This window comes from Schistocerca gregaria, chromosome X, assembly GCF_023897955.1.
Source record: "Schistocerca gregaria isolate iqSchGreg1 chromosome X, iqSchGreg1.2, whole genome shotgun sequence".
Lineage (NCBI taxonomy): Eukaryota > Metazoa > Arthropoda > Insecta > Orthoptera > Acrididae > Schistocerca > Schistocerca gregaria.
Window position 1 is genome coordinate 756,427,205 of NC_064931.1, and position 12,276 is coordinate 756,439,480.

The 12,276-nt window shown below is 38.8% G+C and overlaps 1 protein-coding gene across 2 annotated transcripts in view; it reads left to right on the forward strand.

The window, feature by feature from the left end:
- Positions 1–2,570: 2,570 nt before the first annotated feature.
- LOC126298724 (uncharacterized) overlaps positions 2,571–12,276 on the forward strand; it is a 347,448-nt gene continuing 337,742 nt past the window's right edge. The window contains exon 1 of one of the 2 annotated variants that reach the window (XM_049990153.1): positions 2,571–2,757. The gene's annotated coding sequence lies outside the window, so the exon portion shown is untranslated. The remainder of the gene's footprint in view (positions 2,758–12,276) is intronic. The other variant, XM_049990154.1, reaches the window with a different exon arrangement.

Here is a 12,276-nt window from a genome sequence, read left to right on the forward strand (position 1 = left end):
TGCAGAGTTAAAGATTCTGTCTGACGACAAATACAGAATTTTGGGATATGTTTGATGTTCACGCATTATGACACTTCTGGAGACCGAAAAATCTTCTCTGTAGGAATCAACACGACTTCTGAAAACGACTGTGTGAAAAGTAGCGCGCTCTCTTCCTCCAGAATAGCCAATAAGGAAGTAGTAGATATTGGCGTTTAAGCAGGTGCCGTGTTTCTTGACTCCTGGAAGTCGTTCTACACAGTTTCGCTCTGCCGGTTAATGAGAAAATTACGAACGTGTGGAACATCAGGCGAGCCGTGTGAGTGGATTGAAGAGTTTTTAGGAAACAGGACACAGCGTGTCATTCTTAACGGAGAGATACCCTTAAAGGTAAAGATATCTCTGTGAGCACTCCAGTGGAGTCTAATAGGACTATTAATTTTCAAAAAATATATCGATGAGCTAGTGTATAACGTCGGAAGTTGCATGAGACTTGTCGCGGATAATTCTGTTGTATACAAACAAGTCTCAACGCTAGAAAATTGTAGCGAAAAGCAGGAAGATCTGCAGAGGATCGACACGTGGTGCAGGGAGTGGTAGTTAACCCTCACCATAAACAAATGTAACGTACTGCGCATAAATATGCAGAAAGATCCGCTATTGTATAATTACACAATTACAGCGATTCGAAGTGGAGCGTCTACTTAAAACAAGTCGCAGGTAAGGCAGTTGCCAGACTGAAGTTCGTTAGAAGAATCCTCACAGAACGTAGCCCATCAACAAAGGAAGTAGCTTACAAAACCCTCGATCGACTAAAATTTGGATACTTCTCTTGAGTCTAGGATTTGTGCCACATAGGGTTGATAGAGGAAGTACATCTCCCGCTCAGTCTATTCCCTGATCTGTTTACAGGATTCCTTTTCTTACTCCTACTAATTCTTGTCGCTCGCTGAACGAACGCAGATTTTGAAAAGTTTCTTTATTGAAAGTCTGCATCTCACTACCATATCTCGAAATTGATAGTACGTACTGATTGCTAACTTTACATTTCAGACTCAAAGGATACCCAAGAAAAATAAGTAATAATGCCTTTAAACTACAAAGCTATCTAGACCATAATATTTATAACATAAGTACACATAGTCAGAAGATAAAACCTGTGTCTGTAATAACCAAAAGATGATAATGGAATACTTGACCGCCATAGCAATTTGTTGTTTGTCGTAATTTCTACTTCTTGGAAGGTTACTGCATGAACTTGAATTTTTACTTTCAGTTTCGCAGGTAAGAATATTTTTTTTCTGGCTCTTTTTCTATTCCTGGAAAGAATATAAGATTCGAAACTTTTCTCAGTGATACATTTTTAGTATTTCATTGAAAAAATATTTATGTTTACTGTAAAACATCTGAAAACTACTGGATCACGGCGTCTCTCCTTTTAATGTTGCGAGTTTAGCTACTCATGAATTATGTTTTATTACTGCGTGCGTTTTTTTGAAAGGGGTACGTAAATTTGAAGTATATTTTGATTCTGTGTTGTCCCGACATCCGTATTACAGAAGCGTGAATGGTGTGAAGTAAGAATTGTTTTATCTAAGGTTCAGATGATTTTATCTTTTGTTGTGAACTGGGACGATGATGACTCTTTTGACACACGAAGTTGGTACTGTATCTTAAGTTGATATGATTAAACTTGCCTGTAAATAAGTTAGTGATGTGCAGGGATATATAAATTTTGCCAGGTATGCTAGAGCCACTATTCACTTGACGTCCACTTTCATTGATTTGCTGCAGACGCTGCTATTGTTTTCGATAAACATTCCGTGTCTCTTAATACGGTACGAAATTTCAGATAGCAATTTCTTACAAAAATGTCGTTTACTTGCCTTCCGTCCGTATTTCTGCACATTGATTGTAAAAGAAATGTAGAGAACTCGAAAAGCCATGGGATAAATGGCATAATTATTGTTCTCATTACGATTAATCGCGAAGCATGCTGTTTCTATATTAAGAGATTGCTTGTGAACTGAAACGTGTGTCTGTTATACAAGATGCATATTCCAGTAAACAAAATACAGTCGGAAATGTAGCAGATGTCACTGAGTTTCTCAGACGTACACCAGCAACACGGAAAACATGAGCGTTAAAACGAGATTACAGATAATTGTATGATACCTGTCGTTAATTGACAAATTACATTTGCAGCAATGGAAATATGTCTGTCTGCTAAGAAGTACTCTATTTACGGTTTTGGGGATCTAATTTATGGCGCATTAGTCGTATATTAACTGAAATAGATACCAGTTTTGACATAACAGAGATTTTGTTTACTGCTGGACTTCTCACCGTGTATTAACGCCAAGCAGAGTCGCAGCTGATATCGTGTGAAATTGTTTACGATGTACGCACGCTGTTACTGCATTTAAAACTTATACCTGCTGTTTCTTGGAACTGTAACTTTTGCGCTTCTAACTTAAGACACAGAAAAGCACATTTCTAATGAGCATCGCGTCTAACGTTAGCCCAAAGATTGATAAACTCGTTGGAAAGGGGAAAGAAATTAAATCCTCGCTGCCGCGGCGGCTGCCTACCTCAAGTACTGGTTGCGCAAGAAGTAGAGTTTCTTCGCAATTGAAGGTCTTTGGGTACAGCCGCTCAAAACCCGTTCCTCTGTTTATTCTGGAGCCTTTTGCTTGTTCAATCGTCAGGGTGCGTGAATGTGTAGCGCTGCAACGTGTGAATCAGACCGCACCTCCGATTTACGCCGAATAACATCAGGTAAGTGCGCTCCAGATCATTTTCTCGCTTTCTCCCGAGACGTGAAAGACAGCAGCACTGCTGTCTGCACCAGTGTCGCTTAATTTAATCTGAACAACAGACCATATGTACGAGTGACGTTTCGAAAAGGAGGTCGGAAAAGCTACAGTAGAGATTCTTTTGTATTTGTGCTGCACCTGGCAGTGTGTAAAAACGCAAATGTCGTTTAAACTACAATGCGACATTTATTGAACGACGTCGGAAAGAACAAGCGTCTGAGGCGTAGCGACGATGCGCTCAATTGTTGAAAATAAGGTGCGTGGAATAAGACTGCAGAATGTATTTATTTGCGCAGAAGGCAATTATTTCTTAGTGCGGAACACTGTATTACTGCTGAAATAAAGTTTGCCTCTATACGTTGTATGCATCGACGTTTTTATGAGAAGCAAAGCGCGTCGTTCTGGAAGTCAAACGCTAACAATGTCAATGGGCTATCACTGGTATTCTCCGTGCTTCGGGGAATCAGAAACTTAGTTTGTTCAATGCAACGAAACGTCGTGCATACAGAAATAAAGTTTTGTAGTGGCGCAGTAAATTCCCGACATTTGCCGCTGAAACGAAAGCACATACAGGATCACTGATATGAAACATTAGCAATAGTAGTGTGTCAGGCTGTAATTCGTCTGCAAAGAAAAGTTAGGGTGGTTACTCTTACCTCATGAGTTTTAAGTTTTTATTCGGATTCAGGCCACAGCTCCTGTAGCGTCTGCTGCGTTGAGTCTGGTAATCGAAATATCATCGCGGGTACTAATTGTGTATTTTTATAATTATTATTTTTATAATTGTAGTTTATCGAGTGTTACAGCACATGGGTTACTGTACGAGAGCTGTACTCTCGATTACAGATTATGACAGTTGAATAATCACCTTGCAAAAGCATCAAAATTTAGTGAATTTACACGTTTTCACTTATTGCAATACCTTAAAAATGTGGTCTTCTGCCGTAAACTTCATAAGCTTGCAAGTGTTCCGTACTCATATAAAATAAAGATACCTACGTATACTTGCAGATTCTATTAATAATTCCTCAACGAATACGCACAGAAAAAATATCACTATGGCTGATTCGAAATGGAGCAAAACGTATGGCACTAGAAGTTATAAAATTACTTCTTTTTACTAATCAGATGGGTACTTACGCAAATCGTATTTCGTGATTTTTAGAGTTATTTCCACAAGAGTGCCTGATTCGGTGTTTAACGATTAACCGACATTTTTAGTGCTTGTAAAGAGATCGTAGGTTGAATGTCTTTGCTGTTACAGAATATATGTGAGATTGTAGGAGGAATTGGACGTCAAGGAAAGAATAATGGAAGAGAGCCTTTCCCTGAGTCCGGCGCCGTAGCGAAACGAGGGTATCACCAGGGTCAGGGCAGATGAGGCGCTATCGTGTGGGTCAGTGCGAAATCACGAAAACGCGCAGCACATAACTTCGACCGTTCTGTCTTCCTTACCTTTAGAAGAACGTGATCCAAAACCTCAATCTGTTCCTTCTACTCTTATTTTCTTTCTTCTTTTCCTTCTTCTTCTGCCCAGACTAAATAAAAATTGCATTATCGTATAACAACCGAATAGCTTTGAAGTGCTTATTCAAATGATTATAACTCTTCCTTATTTAATGATCTTCATGCTATGTGCAAAAGTAACTAGAGACGAGGATTTTTCGTCTTTTACACCTGCTAGTTATTAAATTTGTCTAAGCTCTATGATCTTGATATTGGGCTGCCTAACCCGAAAGATTTGCAGGGATGTGGCAGGCAGTCCTTTTAGCGAATGATATTATTATAGAATTTTTTCGAGTTCCAAACATCGCCTTTGTAATTACGGACCCGTTAAATTCTCGGTAAAACAGTAGTAGTTTAATGTCAAAGTATTGTTGTGTCCACCAAGGTTTATTTAGTGCTACGTTACAAGCAGTTTTAGAGAACAATTATGAGTGTTTTAAATACTATTACAGGGTCAATACTACCACTGACGCAAATAAGAAAAAAACACAGGTTCCTTCTGCGAGTCATAGAATGGCATCGTCATCGCAGTCTCTTCTCTTTGCGTGGGCGGCAACGCGATGTTACTTCGTGCTCGTTTTGTGACAATGAAGAGGAACTAGCAGAAGGCGTCCGTCTCTTGGTCTCTTGGCTGCAGGGAACGGCTTTCCGGAGATCCTTGCTTGTTTGCTGCTGCTTTCTACACGAAAATCACTTCTTTTCACATCCTTAAAAATAACGTAATTAGTGTTTCGTTTCACATAATATCAGTGTCAGGGGCATTAAATACAAAAGAAAAAATAAATAAAGTCTCTTGATTATTTTGCAGCTCTTTTGGAACAATATGTTGCAAATGAGACATTTTCTGATTTTGTCGGATTACATACGAAATCCCGTCATCTCTCTTCCGAAAATTCCAAGAAGTTTAAGTTGAATGTTCCTCAAATTCGACCTCGTAAATAAGTTTGTACATGCATATATGTTGTATTCCAGTACATTTCTCTGCGGGTACGTGTGTTTCAAATGTTCTTTTCTATTCAATGTGATTAAAGAAATAGGCACCGAGAAATTGTTTCGTATAACACGCAAAGAACACACCTATGATACTGTACCCCTATCCGCGCTGAAAACATTATGACCACTCGTTAGTTAGTTGTTTATTCACTCATAGATTATTTGCAAAATGATATTACACGCGTGAGACAGAATACTTTCTTTCATTCTTTTCTTATAAGCCATAATATCGTCGACATTGTGTACACGCTGTTTCATATAGCACGAAGAAGAGAAAAAAATAAATCTGTAGAAGTAATGTCTAGCGAACGTGTTGACTGTCACAGCCACATAATTATTCCAATAATTCGTTCAAAAATAGCACATTATCGGAAGAGAAAGAAGAATATCAATAAAGTGGTCGATTGTTGTTGCTCTTACGTCAGCAGCGCTCTAGCTACGAGTGGAAACTAAAACTCGATAGGGGATTGTATCCAATGTTAACGCCAAAAACTTCCGATGGACGTCAGTTTGATGCTGGAACAGGTAAATACAGTGCTTGTAAATAGACAAAAAGACACCATGTTGTTTGTTTATATTATCTTCGCGTAATCGTTGGAATTAGTGACGTCCGTCAAATATCTAGTGATTTCCATCCGATCAATTGGAGGTGGGACGATCACATAAATCTCTGCGGGTGACTGCAAGTGTCAGACTGAGTATAGCCGAAGAATCCTGAGAGAGTGTATCTTAGCGGCGAAGCAGGTCACTATACTCTTATCCAGCTGATTCTTGAGCATTGTTCAACAGTCTGAGACCCTTTCCACGTCTGATTCACGGAAAAAGTTGGACGGAAGGGCTTACTTTTAACATTTCGAGGGTATGTATTCCAAGACTAGGCAAGAAATAGTATTTCCTTCCACATAAACGAGGGAGTAGAAATCTTTAAAGCTTTTTAAATAAAACAGACGTTATTAACACTCTACGTCTTTCTTCTTGATGTCTACATATTTCTTTCTCAGCATAGTCACCCTGGCGGCAAACACATTTCTTCAAAAGAGAGACCAATTTGTTGATACCGTTATCGTAGAATGTTTAACTGTTTTGACCACACCTCTTTTTGCACCGCTTCATCACTATAAAGTGGAGTCCTCGAAGATGTTCATAATGTTTTGGAAACACATGAAAATCGGATGGGGCAAAACTGTATGGAGGGTGATCCATAACAGTGAACCCAAGGCGACGGATTGTTACAGATGTCGCAGAGCTCGTGTGCGGTCCGGTATTGTAATGCTCTCAAGGAGAGGATGCTCCATGCCTGTACGAACTCTTCGAATTCGAAACTCGACTATAGCACGCTGTCTCTCACGCACCGACACAATTACGTTGCCATGTTACACGCTACCATTCGGAACGCTCTATCAGCAGAGGGCTGCAAATATGTAGACATGAAGAATCAAGATGTACAATGTAAAACTGGCTCAAATGGCTCTGAGTACTATGGGACTTTTAACATCTGAGGTCATCAGTCCCCTAGAACTTAGAACTTCTTAAACCTAACTAACCTAAGGACATCACACACATCCATGCCGGAGGCATTGCTTTTCAGTTCGCCCTCGTATAATGCGTAATGCTGGTGATAGTAACACTATGAAATCGAAACTTACAGGGAGCCGTACAGACCATAACACTCTCTTTGCATTCGCGAAATGAGGGTAGAATAAAACAAGCTCACTACGTACTTTTCCGTGGCATGCGGACTACAGATGCAGACGCAGATTCATCTTCAGTCTGAGGCACTTCATACGAATATAACACAGAAAGGTACAATGTTGACGTCACCACATTGGCAATGTATGTCTATTTATATTTTAAAACTGACATGCGAAAGGTTTGAAATGACAAGAAGAAACTTTTTGTAATTCTTTTTTCTTCACTCAATCAATTTGGTTAACATTACATAAAATCCACACGCCACTCCTAACTGCCAATACACACCGTCAGTTAACTGCAAAATTCGTGTCAACCGTTGTTTATCGGCGTGTAGCTGTCATTTAAGCAAGGGAATCAGTCCCTAGAACTTTAAAGAATTATTTTTTGGCTGTTCTAAATGTGACTTATATATCTAAGAAAAGAAGCTGTAGGACGCTGTAAGAGTCGATCGGAATTAACGGCAGCTTTCGTGGCTACTTTGTTAAGGCAAAAAATGTGGGCTACATTTTCCCTCATGATAGATTCAAATGGTTCAAATGACTCTGAGCACTATGGGACTTAACTTCTTAGGTCATCAGTCCCCTAGAACTTAGAAATACTTAAACCTAACTAACCTAAGGACTTCACAAACATCCATGACCGAAGCAGGATTCGAACCTGCGACTGTAGCGCCTAGAACCGCTCGGCCACCTCGGCCGCCCCCCCCCCCCCCCCCCCCCCCCCCATGATAGGACTTCAGATATTGCTAACGATATAGATGCAAAATATTTCGAAGTTCTTCATTTCGGATGTCGCATAAATTTGGTGCCGTAGAGTTAAGAGAATCTCTAACGGGAAAGGTATCGGAAAAAAGTGATGCAGACTAAACCAATGGATGTCTTTGTTCAAACTGTAAATATTACAGTCTCTTATTGTCATGAATATTATGTACATAATATACATAAGTCAAATTCTACAAAACAAATATCTAAAAGGAAGCTTACAGCGAAATGAGGAAAAATTTAGACCATGTCTCTACTTACACATTCGTAATCTATAACTTTCGTGATCAGACTGAATGGTTAATTTTTGCCGATATTATATGGCTGACTTCAAGAACCGATCGAGAACTTCGGACGATGCGTTCAAAGGTCAGTGTTGAATATACAGGGTGTCTACGACCCGGGACAACCGGGAGATCCGAGAAAAACCCGGGATTTTTTCATCCGGGAGAAAACCGGGAAAAACCCGGGAATCTTTATGAGTTCCGGGATTTTTAATTGCTTTAGTTTTCAGTTATATTTTTGTGATTTTGACTGGTAAGAACCAATACTCTAACAAATACAATTTACTGTATCCCGCTTCTGCAGAATAATACTGCAGTAACAAAACATGAACGAGAAAAAAAAAAGTCGCAAATAAAATGCGCCACATACAACAAAATACAGTGCTCATAGAAGCGTCTGCCAACAGCAAAGTGTGTCATAGGCTTTAGGAAGACTGTGCAATGCTACTTTACAACAAATTGCCTCCAATGAGCGTGACGTGACAGTTTTTTGCATTAGATTCGTTTTAATGCAAGATCTTTTAATATTTCACACGTACAAACATGCGGGCTTCCTGCATCATCGTAGATGCGCAAGTGCAGTGACGCCTGTTATCTGGCACTCTCTGGAAACTGCTGAAATGTAACTTTCTAATAGGTCACGGAAAAATATTGCGAATACTGCTTTGAAAAGCGTTACTTTCAAAGGAAATTTCCTTTTGTGTACGATAAACTATGTGTGAGAGTGTTCGACGAATTTCTTAAATCACAGAGCGTTTGACTCTCATTTAAAAATTAACTCTTTGGGGAAGAATTTCGAGCCCAGAAGGTCAGACATTTACGTCATTATTAAAAAATTTTACTGGTTCATTTATGTGATGTATGACGTGCAAAAAAGATCAACAATATATGTGGAAGCTTAGCTTCTTTTGCAACTTATTAATCTTAGAGACCAATATTATATGTGATAGCTTTGCTTTTCTTGTAGCAACAATTGTACATTAATTTAAGCCATTAATTTTTCTTATTTGTGTATTCGCGCTACTTAAGAGTGATCTTGCTATTGGCTAACTACATCACGTGTCAAATGCTGTCAACAGCTGGTGAGATCAGGTGACATGGGCTGTGACTGGCTTACAAAAGCGCGTCGCAAACTCAATTTTAATGCTTCGGAAAGTAACATGCGGTATTTGGTGGAATTCGAATTTATACCTTCGTAACACGGAAATATGCAGTGTATATGTTGCTGCACATCAAAGAGCTTTCCAAAACGTGTTTTTCCTCATGAGTTTCATTTTCTAAAGTACCGGGACATTCTACGCCAGTGTATAAAACAATAAACCATAAAAGGATTGACAAGTGCCGAGAAAAAGTATACTGTCACTTAACGCGGAAAAAGTGTATTTTCACCCGGGGGAAAGTGTATTTTCAACCGGGAAATTCGAGAAAAATCTGGGAATTATTTTTCCTTGTCCATGTAGACACCCTGATATAGAAAATCTCAAGCTAGACTCATCGAAGTCTGACAAAATACGAAAGAAAACTTTCGATTTTTACCTGCTTTAACCTTTAGTTTCGTTTTGCGATATTAAGTTCCTTTTCCTTTTGGATTCTTATTCCGGTAATAAAAATTCTGAATTAATGTTTGTTTTGAATCGAACTTACCCTCACGAAGAAGTTCAGATATTTCAAATTTCATCTAGTGCAACGAATGAAATCGGACGTTTGATTAATAACATTTACATCAGTGGAACTCATCTTACAGAATACGGACAGAAAAATGTATTATAGATGCATTACTACAGTTTCAAGTCTACAGTGGTGACACTATTTTAAAGAGACGGTGTTTAGTACACTATTGTTATCTTCTCTATTAAAAATCTAAACAAAATATGTGTGGCCTCCATCAAAATATATTACGGTCGGACTCATTCCTAACGCAGTTTTATGTAAAAACGTCAGACCGTCTGCGACTCACATGGTTCTCAACTGTCACCTCAATTGTATGTTCATGGTGTGGAAGAAATATTTTCAACAGTGTACACTATTTTACTGTTTTTCAGTAGTTACAAGGAACAAATGGTATAGGGTCCGGATTATGTATTTGTTTCACATATGTCTACTGCTTACGAATCTCGAATTAACATTACATAAAGGTGAACCAAAATTCGCCCACGCCAGTGCCATAGCGCCATTCCTTGCATGTTAACAGAACAAAAATGTCCGTAGCAAAATTTCGTCCCTTGTAGAGAATGGACGTCAAAGAGTGACAATTTGGCTGCAGTATAATCACGTATATGCTAAGTACCCGTATTCAACCGTTTTTAGCTTCATTTCTTAGGTACCACAGTTTTGCGTTAGAATATTCGAGTTCGAGATTTCTTTGCAGGTCGAATGAGGGCCTACATTTTCTTCCCTGATTAAGAGACCTTTCTGCCAGAGAGGCCAATTTCTAGGATACCTCCGGGGTGTGTCCGAGAAGTACTTTTTTACCACTATTGAACTGTTAACACGTATACCAGAGATGGATTATCAGACCAGTTCTAACGTCAAAATTCTTATGACGGCCTCTAACGCCGTTTGGTATATGGAGAAAATATCTGTAGGGCTCTCTAAAGGGTTCCAAAAGTTATTCAAAATTAGGTTTATAATACCACTGCTCTTGCAACACCTATCTAGCTGCACAGTATTTTAGAAACTTCTTGCGTGCGTTCGTCGTCAGGATGCAGGAACGCTCTCTTAACTGAATCCAGGAAGTAACGTAGGTGGTTCCAATTTCGATAAAAACTGCCAATGCAAACATTTACTGGAATACAAAACAGTTTACTTAAAATGTCATCTGAGACCTTTTATTACGAAATGTCATATGCACCTGTGTGCGCAACATAAATAACAAATAACTTCAGTAACTTCCTTATCATCCTTCTTGGATTCTAAACCCAATACCAAACATCACAGTAGAATGGGCTGCTGTCTTGAAATATCTTATTCTGAGCTTCACGTAGTCTCTACAAATCATTCCAATTAGATCCATACTTAACGTCTGCAGCCTTCTTCGGTGTAGAATACACATTAAAAGCATAGCTTACATTATGCTCACGCTAAGGTACACCCGTAGAATCAAACCCCTGAACAGAAAATTTACCAAACTTATTACTGATAGGTATTCTGGGGTTTTCAATAGTTGCTTGATCTTCGTATATAATTTGAGGAGCGGCATTCTCTTGAGTAATACGTTCACTACGTAAATTAATCCTATATGCATACACCTTTACCTTATTAACAAAAACTTTATCACACATGTTTTTAAAGAACATCAATTCGTCTTTAATATCGTACTTTCTAAAATCCTGTGAAAATTAACTGCATAAGTATCAAACTTATTGTGCCCATAATTAAAAACAACATTAAAGGTATTAACTGTGTTATCCGTTTAGCCAGAGGTCCAAAACGTGGCACTGGCGTAACTAATATCTTACGTTTCCACATCCGTCTGGCGAATATCTTCATTCTCCAACGAAGAGCCGATATCTATAAAGGCGTCCTCATCGTTTTCCGACGAGTTATCATTCTCCTCCTTAACACACAAAGAGTGACTTGCCTATGCGGTTCTAGGCGCTTCAGTCCGGAACCACACGCCTGCTACGGTCGCAGGTTCGAATCCTTCCTCGGGCATGGATGTGTGTGATGTCCTTAGGTTAGTTAGGTTTAAGTAGTTTCTAAGTCTAGGGGACTGATGACCTCAGATGTTGAGTCCCATAGTGATTAGAGCCATTTCAACCATCTGAACTTGTATTTGGAAATTCGCATGTACCACATTTAATCTGCTTAGTAGGACCTGATCACCGATACACAACTTAGTTAGATACAAATATAACAAGTCAACAATGCGTAATTGTAGGACCATGTTTCTTTTAACATTAACAGTAACTGGCCTTCCCTCAACAAAACGCTTCAAAATATAGGCGTACCTTTTCCAGCAGTTCCAGTCGAATTCCTCGAATAAGATTACTTCATGCAAACATGCATTATACCCTCCCAGGTGCATTTTTTTATTTTCTTATTCTGGTCTGACTGTAGCATACACTGTTTCTTAAACGAGGCACACCTTACGACCGCCGTTTATTTGGATTGAATATAACAATTTTTGGTCGGATATGTCAGAAATATTCATGAAGATTTATAATAAGTTAAAAAATTACCTCTCATAGGACATACATAAATAATTACAAAATTTATCAATGAAGAGATGTTAAACATAAATAC